The 16594-nt window shown below is 25.5% G+C and overlaps 1 protein-coding gene and 1 long non-coding RNA gene across 4 annotated transcripts in view; one reads left to right on the top strand and one right to left on the bottom strand.

Annotated features, from left to right (window-relative positions):
- Nucleotides 1–16594, top strand: part of LOC129981291 (multiple PDZ domain protein-like) — a 184237-nt gene that overhangs the window by 129760 nt on the left and 37883 nt on the right. The gene's annotated exons all lie outside the window — the stretch shown is intronic.
- Nucleotides 1–16594, bottom strand: part of LOC129981292 (uncharacterized) — a 103300-nt gene that overhangs the window by 5552 nt on the left and 81154 nt on the right. The gene's annotated exons all lie outside the window — the stretch shown is intronic.

The following is a 16594-nucleotide window of genomic DNA, read 5'->3' on the forward strand; positions in this document are numbered from 1 at the left end:
TGTTGAAAAAGAGCTACTAAGTTTGTAAAGAATCTCATTGTCTGATAAAAAAATTATTTTCCCTATTTTTTTCACTTTATAATATTTTGTTTATTAATAAAAATTAACAATTTCTTCATAAAGTATTTGTAAACATTATTTTAAAATTTTCTTTTCTATATCCACATTATTTTACTTCTGAGTAATTGACATTTACTCTTTGAGTCCTTTAAATACACGTGCATAACATTTTACAAGAAGCAATAACTTTTTATTTATCACTGAAAACAGAAAAATTAAAATGTATTGAAAGGCTTTGTCTATTTCCATTTAAAATAAAAAAAAAGAACATTGCGTAACAATTTGTAAATCTTGTGAAAGAACAATTATAAAGAGAAGAAGTGAAACAAAAATTAAATGATATTGAGCGCAGTTAATAAGGATTGCAAAATAAGCACATAATCATCTGATATTTCTGGTTTACTACAAAAGATGATTGATATTATTGAATTACTTATATTATATGTATCTTAATATCGTTTCTGTGATTTAGCACTGCCATGGTAAATTATATTTGAACTTTCTAAGTAATTAAGCAAATGGTCCCCAGACTTTCTTGTCTGACAAGAATGCATAAAATCTGCATCTCCAAATAACCTATTTTTGAATGATGTATGCGCATTAAATGTTCTAAAACGATGGCAAATATTTGGAGATCTTTCTCGAAAACTCTTACCTATATAAAACTATATTTGGAGGGAGTGTCTAAAAGCTTTGATTAATGATAATTTATGAGGCTAGGAGAAATTATATCGTCCATGAATTATTTGTGACATAAAAATAATAGCAAAGATAATTTGTTTCTGATTACAAAATGAAAGTAAATCCTCTTTGCTAGTATTAAACAATTTAAAAAATATGTATATTTAAACAAATTATTATTGTCTAACTTTATTTTTTCTATTCCAAAAACATGAAAAGTACAATTCTTATTAATGACTGTATTTTTTAAAAATACTTATAATAATCGTCATATCAACCAATTAATTTTAGATATTTCCTAATAATCAACATTATACATTAAAAAAACTTTTAAAAACATACTTTATACATATTTTAACATTAAATAAACAAAAGAAACTTTATGAAAACTTTATATTTTAACAACAAAAACATACTTTATACATATGTTAACATTAAACAAAACAAAATAAACTTTACGAAAACTTTATATTTTAATGAAAAAAACCACACTTCATACATTAAAAAACGCTGTATTACTACTCTGCAGTATTGTTATGGGATAGAACTGAGTTGTATTGGCATAAAAATGAAAATGTGCAATGCTGCAACAATGAATACGTCAGCCCACACCCGTTCTATTACAACAAGATTTGGTTAAACATTCAATCAAATTATATTGGTAATTTTAATTCATAATAGATATATTTTCACATTCAGAAATGTTTCTTTTTTCCCTCTGAACACAAATAAATATTGAGCTTTATGTATTAAACCAAGTATTATTTTATCAATCTCAGTTTAATTTTAATGCAATTAATCTTATGATGATTAACACATAACAGTTAATTCATATAAAATGAGATAAGGGATATAATAATGCATATAACAGCAATATAGGTAATTTATGTATTACGGACCCTGAAAAATTGTAGAGCAGTAAACATATGTGACATATATATTTTTGATTAACACCTTAGAAGCTGTTGCTTAAATCTATGGTTGATTCAATGCAATTCTATGATTCCTATGTTTTACACGTGAAACTTGTGCAAATGTAATAATAATTCTCTTTTTTTTCTTAAATAAAAATTTTAAGTTAAATAAATAAAAGATTAAATAAATAAAAGTTAAATAAAAATAAAAAATTTTATTTAAGAAAATTTTCTATAGCTAGCTATAGCTAAAAATCTATTTAATAAATAGCTATAGCTAAAAAATCTATTTAATAAAAGTGTTTTTAAAATTTTATTTATGGGTGCTTAAAAATCAACAAAAAAAATTATAACACTTTTCGTTTATATAAAGTTTTACTAATGCAATAACACATTTTTAATAAAAATGACATTCATAAGGAATAAATTATATATATGTTTTTCTCTTCCTAATTTTTAGTTAAAAAAATTATTTCAGATTTGTGACATCGCAAAACAAAGAATTATGATTAATAAAACCCACACAAGCCCTACTTGACTGCTTTAAAAAAAATCTTGACCAGGAAAAATAAATTTAAAAAAAATACATAGTAATCATGCACAGCTGCTGTCCATGCATTAATGAAAGAACTTCTTGAGTATTGCACTGAAACTTCAAATAAAATGGATTTCATGTCAAGCGTCAAATTAAAAAGAGAAAAAAATATTATAAAAAAATTGTTGTTGAACTTTTAGAACGACGTAATCGTCTTTCCTAACAATGATAGCATGGTTCTTGAAGATATGCAAATGAGATTTTAGCCTAAAGCTTCTTGTCGAAAAACATCCATCGTCCTCTTTTTCAAGAATAATAAAGGGAAAGAAAAGAAATATTTGATGAAGGATATAAAATGTAAGATTAATAAGAGAAAAATATTTAAAAATTTAAATTTTGACTTTTAGAAATATTCTTAATTTTTTATTGCAAAAATCATTTATAATATTTTCTCTCTAATTCATAGTTTTGAAAATGTTTTTTCTACTACTGAAAGTGAAAAAGTAAAAAAGAGAAAAATACGGCTCATTGTGCTGAATTTATTTTTAAATGTTTATTCTTAAATCAAAAACCGTACATATCAATATATTTGAAGTATATATTGTTGGATGGTTTTTGCATTGTTATGCGTGGTTTTTCTTATTATAGAAATGGCATTAATCATTGGTACAGCCTCAATATTTTTTACTATTTTTCTCTTCTCCGTTGATAGGATTTAATTTTGTACAAATGATTTAATTTTTCGAAATTTTTTAAAATTAACTTTGAAAATTATACCCAAAATCTTTATGAAAAAATATTTCTAGTTTTTTTTAATCTATTAGTCAAATATAGTGCTTCAAACTACTATTTTTTTAAGGAATTTTGTATTATTTAACTTAAATTTTCTGAAAGAATATTCAAAATTTTAGAGAAGAATACGAAATCTCTTTCAAAAATTAAAGAACAAAGCATGTTTAAATTTTATATATATTTGACTCTAATTCCTTTTCGTTAATATTTTCTATTTCATAAAATAAAGTAATGTTAAGTTACAAAATAATTATTGATATTATATTATAAATTATTATTATTATTATTATTGAAAAGTTATAATTTATTGATATTGGAGCAAGTCTTTGTGTTTCATCATCTAGTGCATTTTTTGATAGTGAAAAAAATTAATTAATAAGCCGCAATCAGAAATATTTTTTTCTTCGGAATTTGTTAGAAAAAAAATTTGACAAGGAACCTTGCATCTTTAATTTTTTGCTCTAATTGTCTATCAATTAGTATATTCTTCTGATAGATTTTTTTTCGAAATTTTTAATTCTAACACTCCAAAACTCTTTTACTGATATTCTACAAATTTCCATCCGAAACTATATTACCTACAGAAATATTGCAAATTTTCAATGTAATCATTTATTTCACTGCTTCATTCATCTTTTTTTCTTCTCAAATATCGTTTTAAAAAGTAATTCCAGATATTCTTGCCGATGATCGAAAATTTCTCAAACTTTTTTTATAGTTAAATGTAGTATTAAAAGTCAATCAAGGCATCAATACAAGAGATTTGCACATAAAAACTTAAGTTTGAAACTTAACTTTGGTAGAACAATAAATCTTCCGCTCTTTTCTGAACATGGATAAAACTTGATCAATCCCTTAGTTTTATTTTGACTCACTTCGATGTGTTTCTACTTTTTTTTGTAGTTTCTGGGTTACGTATTCTCATTTTTTATGTTCCTGATTGATGTTAGTACATTATGCAGATTAACTTTAAGTTTCTAAATTCTCTTCTGTTAAACGTTTTCTAATTTTTAAACATTTAGCAAGGAAATTAAGAGGTATATAAGTTTGCGTTGCTAAAATTAAATACAACAAAACAGTAAAATGTTTAAATTCTCTTTAAATAAATGTTAATATGTCTCATAATTCGAAACCTTCCTATTTAGATAGATCACACTTCATTTTGAAAATTTATTGTTCACTTTTTTTTAAACTTAAATATTACGCCAATCGAATGATGAATAAATAAACGCATTATTCATTAATTTATGCTCATCAGCAGTGAAAATCAGTAATGGTCTCACCAAACTTTCTTCCCCTAATAAAGATGTTATCTTGGAATTCTCCTTGTATGGCTTTGGCGAACAATAGGTACGAAATATTAACTATTTGTGTGAATTTAGCCAATACTAAATCAATTGAGTGATTCTTAGGACAATTTTTGGAGTTTAATTCCTGACATCCTTTATAGTTCCCGAAAATCAAATTTGTGTTTTAGACTCGCCTTTTCAGCCGATTGAATCCAAAATTTGGCATTCACAAAATTGCATACCAAATTTGATATATTTAAGTCATTGGGTTTCCGATTTATCGTGGTTGGATGTTTCTGAAAGTACAGATAGACAGACCTCTTATTGGATTTGACACAAAATTTGATAGGCGTCTTCAATGTAACAATATATACCGAGTGATATCCAATATAAAAGTATATATAATATAACAATTCTGTGTACCGAGTATAATCCATCTAGCTCTTTTGGTTTTGTAATTTTTCTGTTAACTTGTATTTGAGGAGCCGGGCAAACAAATTTCCTCCGGATGGATTTTGCTCAGTATTTAATAGAAATCTATATATTTGTGAAAGATTTTATACCAAATTATATCGGTCTATTTCAAAGTGTTTGAGTTATTTGTCACAGGCAAGTAAACGGTTAAGTGGACATTTTTATAATGTTATTTTAAAGCTCAATGTATTCTATTCTTTAAAGATTCGCCAAAACCTCGAGTTGGAATTTTTTCGACGATTACAACATTTTGTCTATATTTTGGATATGCGAGAAAGTAAAAATGTAAGTTTAATTTTATAGCCCAGTAATTTCAAACTATGATTTTCTTCAAAAACATGATTTTCATTTTGGAACCACGATTTTCAATTTTATTTTATAAGAACTTGAACAGAGAACTGTCCATTTAAAATATTGTAAACATGATGAATTCACTAAGATTAAATTTCCCCACTCGCTTTGTTTGGGTTGTTATTAAGATTATTTCTGACTGTAAATTGGCTTATCTCTTTTAGCCTTTTTGAATTATCAAAGGTATTTTTTTCTCTTTTGTTTGGAAAACAATAGTACTTAAATGGTAAAATGATTTCAGGTAGGAATAAAATTTTTAAAAACAGCTACATATATTCAACTTAGAAAATCTTCAGTTAAATTTCCGGAATTATCTTAATATCAATAGTTTTAATATTTCAAAGTATTCCTACTCTTTTACCAATTTATAAATCTATACTACTTACTGACACTTATCGAATTTGAAACAACTCAAGGAAAGAAAACACAAATAATCCATTAAGTATAATAATAATATCTTCACGATTTAATAATTAATTTGTTTTTATATCCATTTCTTCAAGAAATCATTCTAAAAGAAACTCAACGTATAAATGGAAAATCTAGTTTTAAAATTTAGTAATCATAATTTCAAATCATAACTTTGAATTAATTACTAAGTACAAATTTACTTTGAGTTAAACTTCTGTTAGGCACTGCGATATATAAGGTACGCTTATTTTTACTAATTAATTTTATAAAAATTAGCCACATTAATAGCCTATACACCTATAATTAATATAATTTTTTTAATTTTTATAATTAAATGCATAAAATGTGATTTTTTCGCAACATTGATTACATTGTTATAATTTTATGAAAATAGCAATATTTCAGAATTAATGATAATAAAGTAACTTCAAAAACTTTTAAGTAAATAGGACGTAAATAAGTAAAGTTTAAGTAAGATACGCCAAGTAATATTGAAAAAAAAATCTTAATTATGGAGTCTAAAAGTCTTTAAAATATGTTAGAAAATTATTTTCAGTTTTAAATTTAATACATATTTTGTAATTTACACCTTACACTTACATAATACATATCTTGTATTTTTGTTTTTATATCTACATATTTTGTCAATTTCACTTAGGGTAATAATTATATTGGTATTGCAGATAATAAAATGATAGATCTCTTAAAGCATATTAATTTTATTAAGCTTATTATTAAATTGAAGGGTGGAAAAGTAGAAAATATTTACAATGAAAATTATATGGAGGAGAGGTTAGACGAAAATATCAATGGCAATTTTTCGTTACTCAGGTGCATTAATTGGTGATGGTTAATTTCCCCCTATAATTAATATTTATGAATATTTCAAAATTATTTGATTTTAAACAGCAAATCCTGAATAGTTACAGAGCATTCATCTTTATTTTTAGACAAATTTGTACTTTCATCAAACACACACTAATCATTCTTTTGATGACCCTGCTGTCTATTGCTGTAGATACAAGTAATAATAATTAATAACTCTGATTATTAAAATAATGTATTTTTTTTCTTCTGGGATTTAAAAAAATATTTAAAATGTAAATGAAATATGATGTCATAATTTTCACACAATAGATCCTGTTATCATACATGAATAAATAGCTTATTCCTCCAACTTTTTTCCACAGACTAAGACACAATATGGAAGCCCAAATATTTCAGTAGATACCCAAAACGCCACGAATAATTTCTGCTTTAATGATAATTCAGCATTTCCACGCGAAACTCCATTAGCAGTTGTTCTAATGAAGCTAAAGGTAATTAAAAGGCGATTCAAATTATCTTTTCGACAAATTCATGGAAAATTAACAAGGCTTTGACCTATAAATTAAGATATGCAACGGGGCACGTAAAACGAAATTAATTTTAAAGCTTTTAGCTGTTTGATAACGCTCTACGGAGTGCAATTAAAGTTCCTAGATTAAGCTCCCAGAAAATTTAATTAAATGTACAATTGCCAAGAAATTTTCTCCATAAAGAGATTAGGAATTAATTTTCATTCCGAATAAAAGGATTAAGAGGAATTATCTTAAACTTATAACAGACTTTAAACTCTATATTAAATGTCATTATGTGAGTTTCGCAAATTAAAAAAAAATTGATGATTTTTCGTTGTTTTAATTATGTTGTGTGTTTTTTCGTTGATGTGGAGGAAATAATTTTAATCAAACAATATGTCAAAGCCATGTGTCAACATGTAATATTGAAAATTCAATCAATATAAATTATAAAACAAGAATGTAGAAAATTTCAGTTTTATTTTTTAGTATAAAATCATTGTGATGCAATACAACACGGAGATTTTTGAAAAACAGCCAATTAATTTTCCATTTAATTTGCATAATTAACTAAAAATCTGATTTCAAATTCAGTCATATTGTTCAAGGAATACTTTTCTCAACATTTCAAGATTGAATATACAATTAAAATATACCAAAAAATTAAATAAAAATATTATTTGAATCTTAGAGTATAAAGATAACTTTAAACAATTCATTTTAATTATTAGAAAATCATAATAATGAATATAATCAGAATTTAAAAAAACTATTTTAAGAAGTATTTACTCATTAAAAGTATCAAAAAATAGATAAATCGAAAGTAATTGAACCTTATTATGGCCATAATATATGTAGGAAAAAAGTTCTTTTTAATATCTAATTTTATTATTATGCCAGAAAATATTTTATATGATGCATATTCAACGTCATTTAAATACCATTTTCACAATTACTTTATCTTTTAGACATTTAACTGACTTCTTCAAAATATTACACGCTATTGAAGATTTGATTATCTTTGTTTTTTATTGACTATCTTTTGTTTACTGATGTTTAATTGTGTATTACTAATGATGAAGTTTTGACTGATATTGTCTATTACTTTCATCTTTATCATGAAGCAGTTTTTTCTCACCTTTTAATGATAACCCTATATCTGGCTTCCCTATATTGCATTTAATTATGATGTGTAATGTTAATAAGCTATAAAATTTCTTGCCAATGGAACTCTTTTACAAGCACTTCATAATTTCTGGTCAACGAATAACTTATGATGATGAATCCTTACGTAGCCACATCTGATTTCTCCGTTACCTGCTGTATTATCTTCTAAAAAGTAACAACTTATAGAGAAGTCTTTTAGGGAAGATGAAATATGCATTATAAATTTGAAACCAGTCTTTATCGATATAATATTACACAAATTTATTCGAAATACAGTAAACTAGCCTTGAAACCGTAAGATATTTGTAAGGTGCATACATAAGCTTTCAATCAAAATTCCATATCATGTATTGCACTAGTAGAATTTCGATATTTATTAGAAAGATTCAAATTATCGAACTTTAATGACCAGATGTTTTAGATCCAGCCAATCGTAGGAGCTGCAAAGGGTGCTAAATATGTCATTATCGTTGGATATTTTCAATTTGTTGTCTTAGATACGTATATGATCATATAAATAAGATATGAGAATTATATTCCAAATACTTCCGCAAAAGGCAAACAATGAGCGTTTAAATGAAAGCTAGGATGTTCAATATTACGTTTACATTTTAATCATCATGAAGATACGTACTTATAACGCTATAATTGTGTGTAATAATAAATTTTGTTAAATTTTCTAAAAATTAAGTTTGCTTAAATAAACTAAATAATGAATTTATGAATGAATTTTAACACTGAATTTACCACGATCGTCAAATTATCTCTTTTAAAAAGTAAGTTTAATTTATCGGAAAAATTAAATTGATTCTTAGCAATATATCTAAAAATGAAAACAATCTGCAAATGCAACATTCTTTTTCAAAGGAATTGAAATATACCCTTAAACAAAAACCTCTTACTAAATAATATGGAAAATGTTGCTGTAGAAAAGCTTTCTATTTTTATTAAAAGTATAACTCACTTTCTCTAGACCAATTTTCTGAAATAATACAAAATTTAATCATTAGATTTGAAATTATCATTTCAACATTCACTTAAAAAAACTTAGCAATGTTTTATTATTTGAATTAATTATTAGTTATATTCAAAAAATAACATATAAGCATTTAAATTAATGAATAAATCCTTAGATGCTAAATTATCATTTCAATAAATATGAGGAATGATCTAAAAACTTTAAAAAATTATTGTTGAGGAATGGCGTTAAGGAAAGATTTCATGTAGGCTTTTATGTTATAAAAATAAAATAGAAATATCTATCAATATGAATCGGTTTTACATAAATATCATCCCAATTGTTGAAAGGTACATACTTAAAATATTACTTCCTTTGCATTTTTCGATTCAATACCATCAATATATCACTCAATAACCTGTAAATAATCTCATTTTGGTCGAATAATCACGAATTCCTCAACATTATTCGTCTCGTGATCATATTTGAAGCACTCTCCACATCTAAATACCGATTTCAATCTTCCGAATCAGCAGCATGCCACTCGAAAATCTTTCCTCATCATTGGAATACCTCTTTGCATATGCGATTGCGCGCAGACGATTTTGAGATGATTGCCAAATACTCGCTGCTAAAAACAACATAAGATATCTGGGAGCACATAACAGCATATTTCAGATAATGGATTTCCACCTGCTTTTGAAATCCTATGAAGACTTGCATTAGAATCCCGATCAGACCTTAGAGATGTTGGATATGCACTGATGAAATGTCGTTGGCAAGCACGCTTTCATTATGGAGAATTAAAAGGAATGTTAAGTGTGGCCTACAATCTGGAATCCAATAGGTTTTGAGAACTAATTTCAATAGGAATGACAAATATGGGTTTGAAGTATGATAAAATCTTATCAGGATAAAATTCACTAAGATAACTTAAAAAATAATTCAATTAATATTTTGAAACTGGAATTTTAGTATATTTTTAAATTATAGATAAGAAAATTTAATGAAAAAAATAATGAGATATATAAGATTTAACAAACTACATGTAATGGTATGTTTCGGCTTTCTAAGAATAAGATGTGCCATTCCGTTAGTATAATATTAAAAATAATTGTCTTATTTTTGAAAATTTATAAATATGAGGTCTTGTATTTTATGTATAAACAACAAAGAAGCATAATTTTATTTTCTTTAAAATACTAAGCATGCGTATAAGCTCTCCAATCTCAGTATTCCAATATATCTCATTTATTTCATAAAAAAAAATTTCATTCATAACTCCTTTCTGTTATCAAATGCTGATAAAATATAATAGTTTTAAAACTTCTGTATAAAAATTAAATTTCTTGGATTTCAAAAATCTTTACTTTTTCAAAATATGTTTTTTTAGTTTCATATATTTTAGCTTTCTTTTTTTATATTCATACATTTTTATCTCATTAAATATTTTTTTCTATATATATATATTTATCTTTAAAAAATTGATTCTATCTTTTCTTGAGATGCATCAATTTTTGAAAAAAAAAATAAGACAGTGTCATCTAAAATCCGTTAGCTTTTATAACAGCAAATAAGTGATTTTGCAATCATTGAATTTCAAAAGATTCCACCGCTGATGTTGTGCTAAATTTGAAATGCTTTTTTTTGGGGGGGGGGATTGCAACTCAGATGTTATCCTCATCATCATATTGAAATTCGAAATTGCGAAGTTCGTCCGAAAAAAGCTAACCCTTTATGCTGCTACGAATTCGAGCATTAAAAATATAAAAATTCATTAAACTAAGCTTTCAAAAACTGATAAAAGTACTAATCATTATTTAATATCTGGAATTACAGAATTATATCTATATCGTTCAAACGCATAGACTTATATCTATGACACTCCTTGGTTTAAGTATCTTAAGTATACAAACATGTCTTTTGTCTTCATTTGTCTCTAAAATCTATTTTTGAGAACCCAATGTATTATTTGCATATTCTTATTATAACTAAATTATTTCTTAGATTGTCCTGACTGTTGCTGGATAGTTTAATTTTAAAAACACTGAAGAGATTTATTTTCCACATAAGTAATTGTTAGAATCTGTATAAGAGGAAAAATTTTTTATCGAAAAAGCACTTTTCCAAAGTGTCGTCATTAAATCGCATGTTATGCCAAAAAATTCAAAATCACAATAGAAAACTCAAAACAATGAAAGTAAGGAAAAAAATAGAGAAATAAATAAAACAAGGAGACTTTTTTTAAGTTTTGCCATTTATGGATGAATGCCAAAGTGGGTCCATTAACGAAAATAATTCGTAAAAATAAAGAAAAATATACTTTGTCTTCTTTTTCCTGGAGTACTAATTTAATTTTCTAAAGAAACATAGGGAAGATAATAAATTTCCGGTTGTCCCGCTGATACCTTTATCACCTAATTTATCTCATTGTTAAAAGAACTGTTTTTCATCAAGGCTATCTGATTGTTTGATAGATTATTAAAGACAGCTGGGTAACTGGGAAATGTCTTAACTAATGGAGTATCTTTTTTAACGTTAAAACTCATTATGTTAACGTTAAACTATTTCTTAATTCTACATCACTTATAAAAAGATATTTTTCCGTGATCGTCAGTTTTTAAAATCTTCCAAATCTTTAAGATTTTTCTTGTTTTATTGCTGCTCTAAATAATTTTTTTACTTTTAAGAATTTGAAAAAAAAATTTTATCATCATCATGACGGAACAATAAATAACCATTGTGAGGTAGGATATTTTTTCTAAACCAATTTTACTTAAGAGAAAGAAAATTCCATGGGAAAATTTTACTCTGTTTCTGCACCATTTTGTTGGATTGTAGAACAAATTACAATCAATGTATTATTTTTTGTTATCGAATTTTAAATGTAAAATGACATTGCTCCGAAAATTCATTTCTTAATATTTCCTTTTCATGATAGAGAAAATTGTATATTAAATTTCGACAGATTATAACAATTACTTAATTTAAAAATATAAAATGACAATAAATAAATTCATTTTGAAATTAGAACTATGTAACAAAACTAATTATTATTGGCCATTTTTGACTACAAGCTGGTACCCTAGAAATATTGATCGAGTTTAATTTCAATTTACTTTTTTACGCAAAACATAAAATTCATGATCCTTCAATAAAATAATACTTTTATGCATCAAATTGTGGAAGATATAATTTTCCTGTTATTATATCAACATATTCAGAAATGTTCATCAGATTGTTTTCCTCCTAACTGAATAGTCACATGACATTATAATGTCATTAAATACCTAAGTTTATATATAATCTTCTTCAAAGTGATCGTTGTCTTTTGCATCAATATAATTTCACTTTCAGATTTCTCATGCAAACTGCATTGACAGGTACTAAAATTTATCTTCATAAATTTACAATAATGAAAGAAATTACCGTGATTAAAGATATGATGAAACAATGAAAATAATTAGCAGTATAAATTATGCAAAAATTACTTTTTTAAAAAAATTTGAAATTCAGGGAAATAATGCGCAGCATTATATTTTTGTAATAATTTTTGAAATCAGCTTGAACGAATTTAAAGAATAACACAAATAAAAGTGAAAAAATGATCAAAGAATAAAAGATATCAAAGAATGTTTTCAATAAACAGATTCAATTACAAAATTAAAAAGAATATAAAAGTATTTTTAACCACTTAACTGTTTTACCCGAGTGTCGTACGTGCTTCGATTTATCGAATTTTGATAGTTGTAAGCAAAAATTAAACAATTCATAACGATTTTAATTCAAAATTAAAATTATTATTCAATAGATTTCCATTTGAATCAAAATAAGAAAATATTCCCAAAACAGAAGGTGTCATCTTATTAGATAGCAAAGAAAACAGTTAAGGGGTTAAAAGATGTATGAAATAAAGATACAATAATAAGATTAAGATATATGAAACGTAGAAGATTAATGTACCTAAAAAATGATTTTCATTTCTGGTATTTTCTTATTGTGAGTAAGTAATTTCTTTCACTTTAATGCTTAATATATATATATATATATATATATATATATATATATATATATATATATATATATATATATATATATATATATTTTAACTTACAAAAATAATGTTTTCTGTAAAACCTAATTAAGTTGCTTTGATTAATATAAAAGTGATACCAAAATAAGTTACTTGAAAAAGATATAATAAAACATTTAAAAAATAATGAATTTTCGTCTTATAAAAGTTGAGAAAAAAAAGCAAAGAAAATGTGAAATACTTAGTGGAATTTCATTTTAAAGAAAGCGGAAATGTTATCTAATTCTAACACTGAATAAAGTTTTAAGAAATATTTTGAAATAGAAGAAAAGAAATGTTCACTCAGAAGAAGAAAAGAAATTTTCACTCAAAAGAAGAAATGGAATCTTCACTATTTCATAACATTCTTTAGAAACTCTTTCTCAATTCAGTGACGAAAATATTTTTTCCTCTTAAAAGTTAAAATAATTATAATGTTTCATTTTACTTTGTTCCGAAGATATGGTTTTGGAAAAAGAGCTTTATATTGCGCTATTTCTGTTTCTTAACTTCCCTTATTCCATTTTTCTTATAAAACAGTTTCCTAACGTAATGAAACATAGAGATAAAAAGATTATTTTTGTGTATGTATGAAAATAATTATATTTATGAGATGTTGGTAAAGCAAACTAAGTTATTTAAAGATTAAAGGTTTAAATAAAAAAGTGTTAAATAATCTTCTAATATTTAAACGAAAAATATAACCGATAGTAAAAAGTGCAGTTTTTTTTCTCCCTCTCTCTTTTCTTTCTGATATCACTTATTGACCAAAATTGTTTTTCCTCTCTATGTAGCCGAAGAAGCTCTTCTCTTTTTTTATTATTTAATTTAGAGTTTTATTCTAGGCATGAAATTTTCTTTAGATTTCAAATATTTGATCAATTCCAATATCGTTTAGTTTAGACATTAGTTTTTTTAGAACTCAAAATTATGATCAGATTATTCGAGCTCGCATATCAAAATTTACTTTCAAATAAAATTTAACGTGTTCATAATATTTAACCCTTTTGCACTTGGAAAAGCAACTAGATGCATAATTATTCATATAATACAAAGATTAGTTTATTGCTCTGAAATATGAATATACATAATTGTTTAAAGAGGAATTTCTCTGAAAAACTAATCTACATCTTTTTCCCCTATTGAAGGCATTTTTAGCAGTCAAAATTGAAAAATAAATAAAACGTCAAAATGATGCACCCTCTTAAATTATGAGCGATAGACACCATCCTATTACAAAGAGTTAATATTATTTAATATTTAGTTTTTCTTCAAATAACCGAAAGCACTTTCAAAAATATCAATATCTGTGTTCAATAAATTCATAGTTTTTGTAAGATTGTGAAAAAAAAAGCATTTAATTTTAGTCCTTCTTCCAATCCTTTTTTGAGAATTATTCTTTACAAATCAGAAGAGGGTTCCTTATTATTAACACCTTTGCTTATAAAATGGGAAATTGAGAATCTTTCTGAATGGTTACAAAACCTTTTATTTTAACGCTAAAAACTATTGAGTAAAAAGTACTCATCGAATCATATTCAAAAAGTTTATATCACATTTTTTTTTATAATTCTTGTGGTTAAATAGAATTCGCACACATATGTTATATAAAATTCCAGATCAATCAACAAATGCTAATTCAACCGCATGTTATTCTTAGTATACTGATTAGTTCATAATTTGTTGGTACCTCTATAACAGATCATAAAATGCAATTCCCTCCTATCCCAGAGACAGAGTAAAAAAACGAAATGCTCTATTACTGCAAGTAACAATATGATGTCTACGAACTATTACAGTAGTGTCACACACACCCTCCATTATAAGAGTTCGTGTGAGGAATTCTAATAAGAGAGTACGCACCGCTATCAGCAGTCGGAATGCTAATCATTTTAACTCTCCATTATAAGTTGCAAATTTCTTTCTTGTAAGAGATTCTTCTCATTTATACAAGAATTACTCACATATGATTCTCTAGATGTCTTATCTCTCCTTATCCTATGTGGGCAATTTTATTGGATGTATAAATATGGCTTCTTTTTTTTATAAGTCAGAAAATTACATTTGTTTATTATAAAAATTTAAGATTTATTTATTTAATATACTTAACCTAAATAAACTACTATATATTTCTCTCTTTCGGGCAAAAAACAAACTTCACGTAGAAATATCTGCGTTTTTTTTAAAGTCAAATCAATTTTTATATTTGATTATAAGTGGAATCCTTTTTAGACAAGACACTGCATAGAGACAAATAGTAGCCTGAAAGAGTAATATTTGATGAATATGGTAGATAAGACATCACATCTCATCGAAGTGATTTTAAAATTTCTTTTACCGACTAAGCAATATGTGGTTGAGTATTGCAATATTGAAAAATAACCTTGTCATGTCTTCAGCCATTTTCTCATACAATGATTGATTAATTGCTCAACTTTTTCGAAATTATCAACTGTTTCATAGATTATCCACCATTAATGATTGTTTTAAATAATCCTTCCAAATTTGCATCTCTTTAGCATGCGTGATGAAATCTTCCTTTTGAAATCGTTTACACCACTCTTTGCAAGTTAATTTGCATGGAGCATATTGACCATAAATACCCAGCAGAAGACATTGTGTTTCTACAATAAGATTCTTTGCAATCAAATAATGCAACACAGCTTCGCGTAAATGTCGTTCATTTAGCACAAAACTTGATATGTTTTCTAAGCTAAAAATTGACCATAGCCATATTAGATGTACATAATTAACTATTTTTTAAAAGTTGACATCAAATCTTTCAAACACAGCTTTCTGAATTTTTTTACATGCAAGCAATATTACTATCGTTATTATTTAAAAATTAATGGATTCATATTTATACAGCGAATAGTCATTATACACAGAATACATTTGGAGCATGCTGTATTCAAATTGACTAAAATATTTCACTTCTTTTACTGTTGAATTAATATATACATTCAATTTACTGCTATTTCAAATGTAGTACTTTTGGAAAATGCACACCCATCCAATAGTTATTCCAATCGATAGTGGTTCTTTTGGTATTCTGAAAAAAGCCTTATATAGCGTCTTGAAGGTTGTGAATCCCAAACTCGATTACACATAATTTTAGCTAATGTGGAAGTTTACATAATATATTATTTTATAATACACAATATTTGAGTGGTGATTTGCCTAAATCCTTCAATGGCCAAGTTTTCTCCTGCTAATGTGATTTGGAAATTCAGAGAGTGTACTTCGTTTCAAATATCCCTCTTCTGACAACCGATCAAAACTAAGATATCTGCACCAAAATAAACCTCGAATAGATTCAAAATAGAACCTTAATCAAACTAAAGTGATTGTTTTGCATGCAAATTCTTTTCACTTATCAATAAAAATACATTTTTTTTTTACCTTATCTAATTCAACAAATGTTTTTAAAAATTATTCTATTCATTAAACGTTCTAATAATTTTAACAAATTTCCAAAGTATTTAATTTCTTTTTCTTATGCTCATTTTTACACTGATTGAAAAATTATTAAAAAACTATCTAACAAATA

This window comes from Argiope bruennichi, chromosome 8, assembly GCF_947563725.1.
Source record: "Argiope bruennichi chromosome 8, qqArgBrue1.1, whole genome shotgun sequence".
Lineage (NCBI taxonomy): Eukaryota > Metazoa > Arthropoda > Arachnida > Araneae > Araneidae > Argiope > Argiope bruennichi.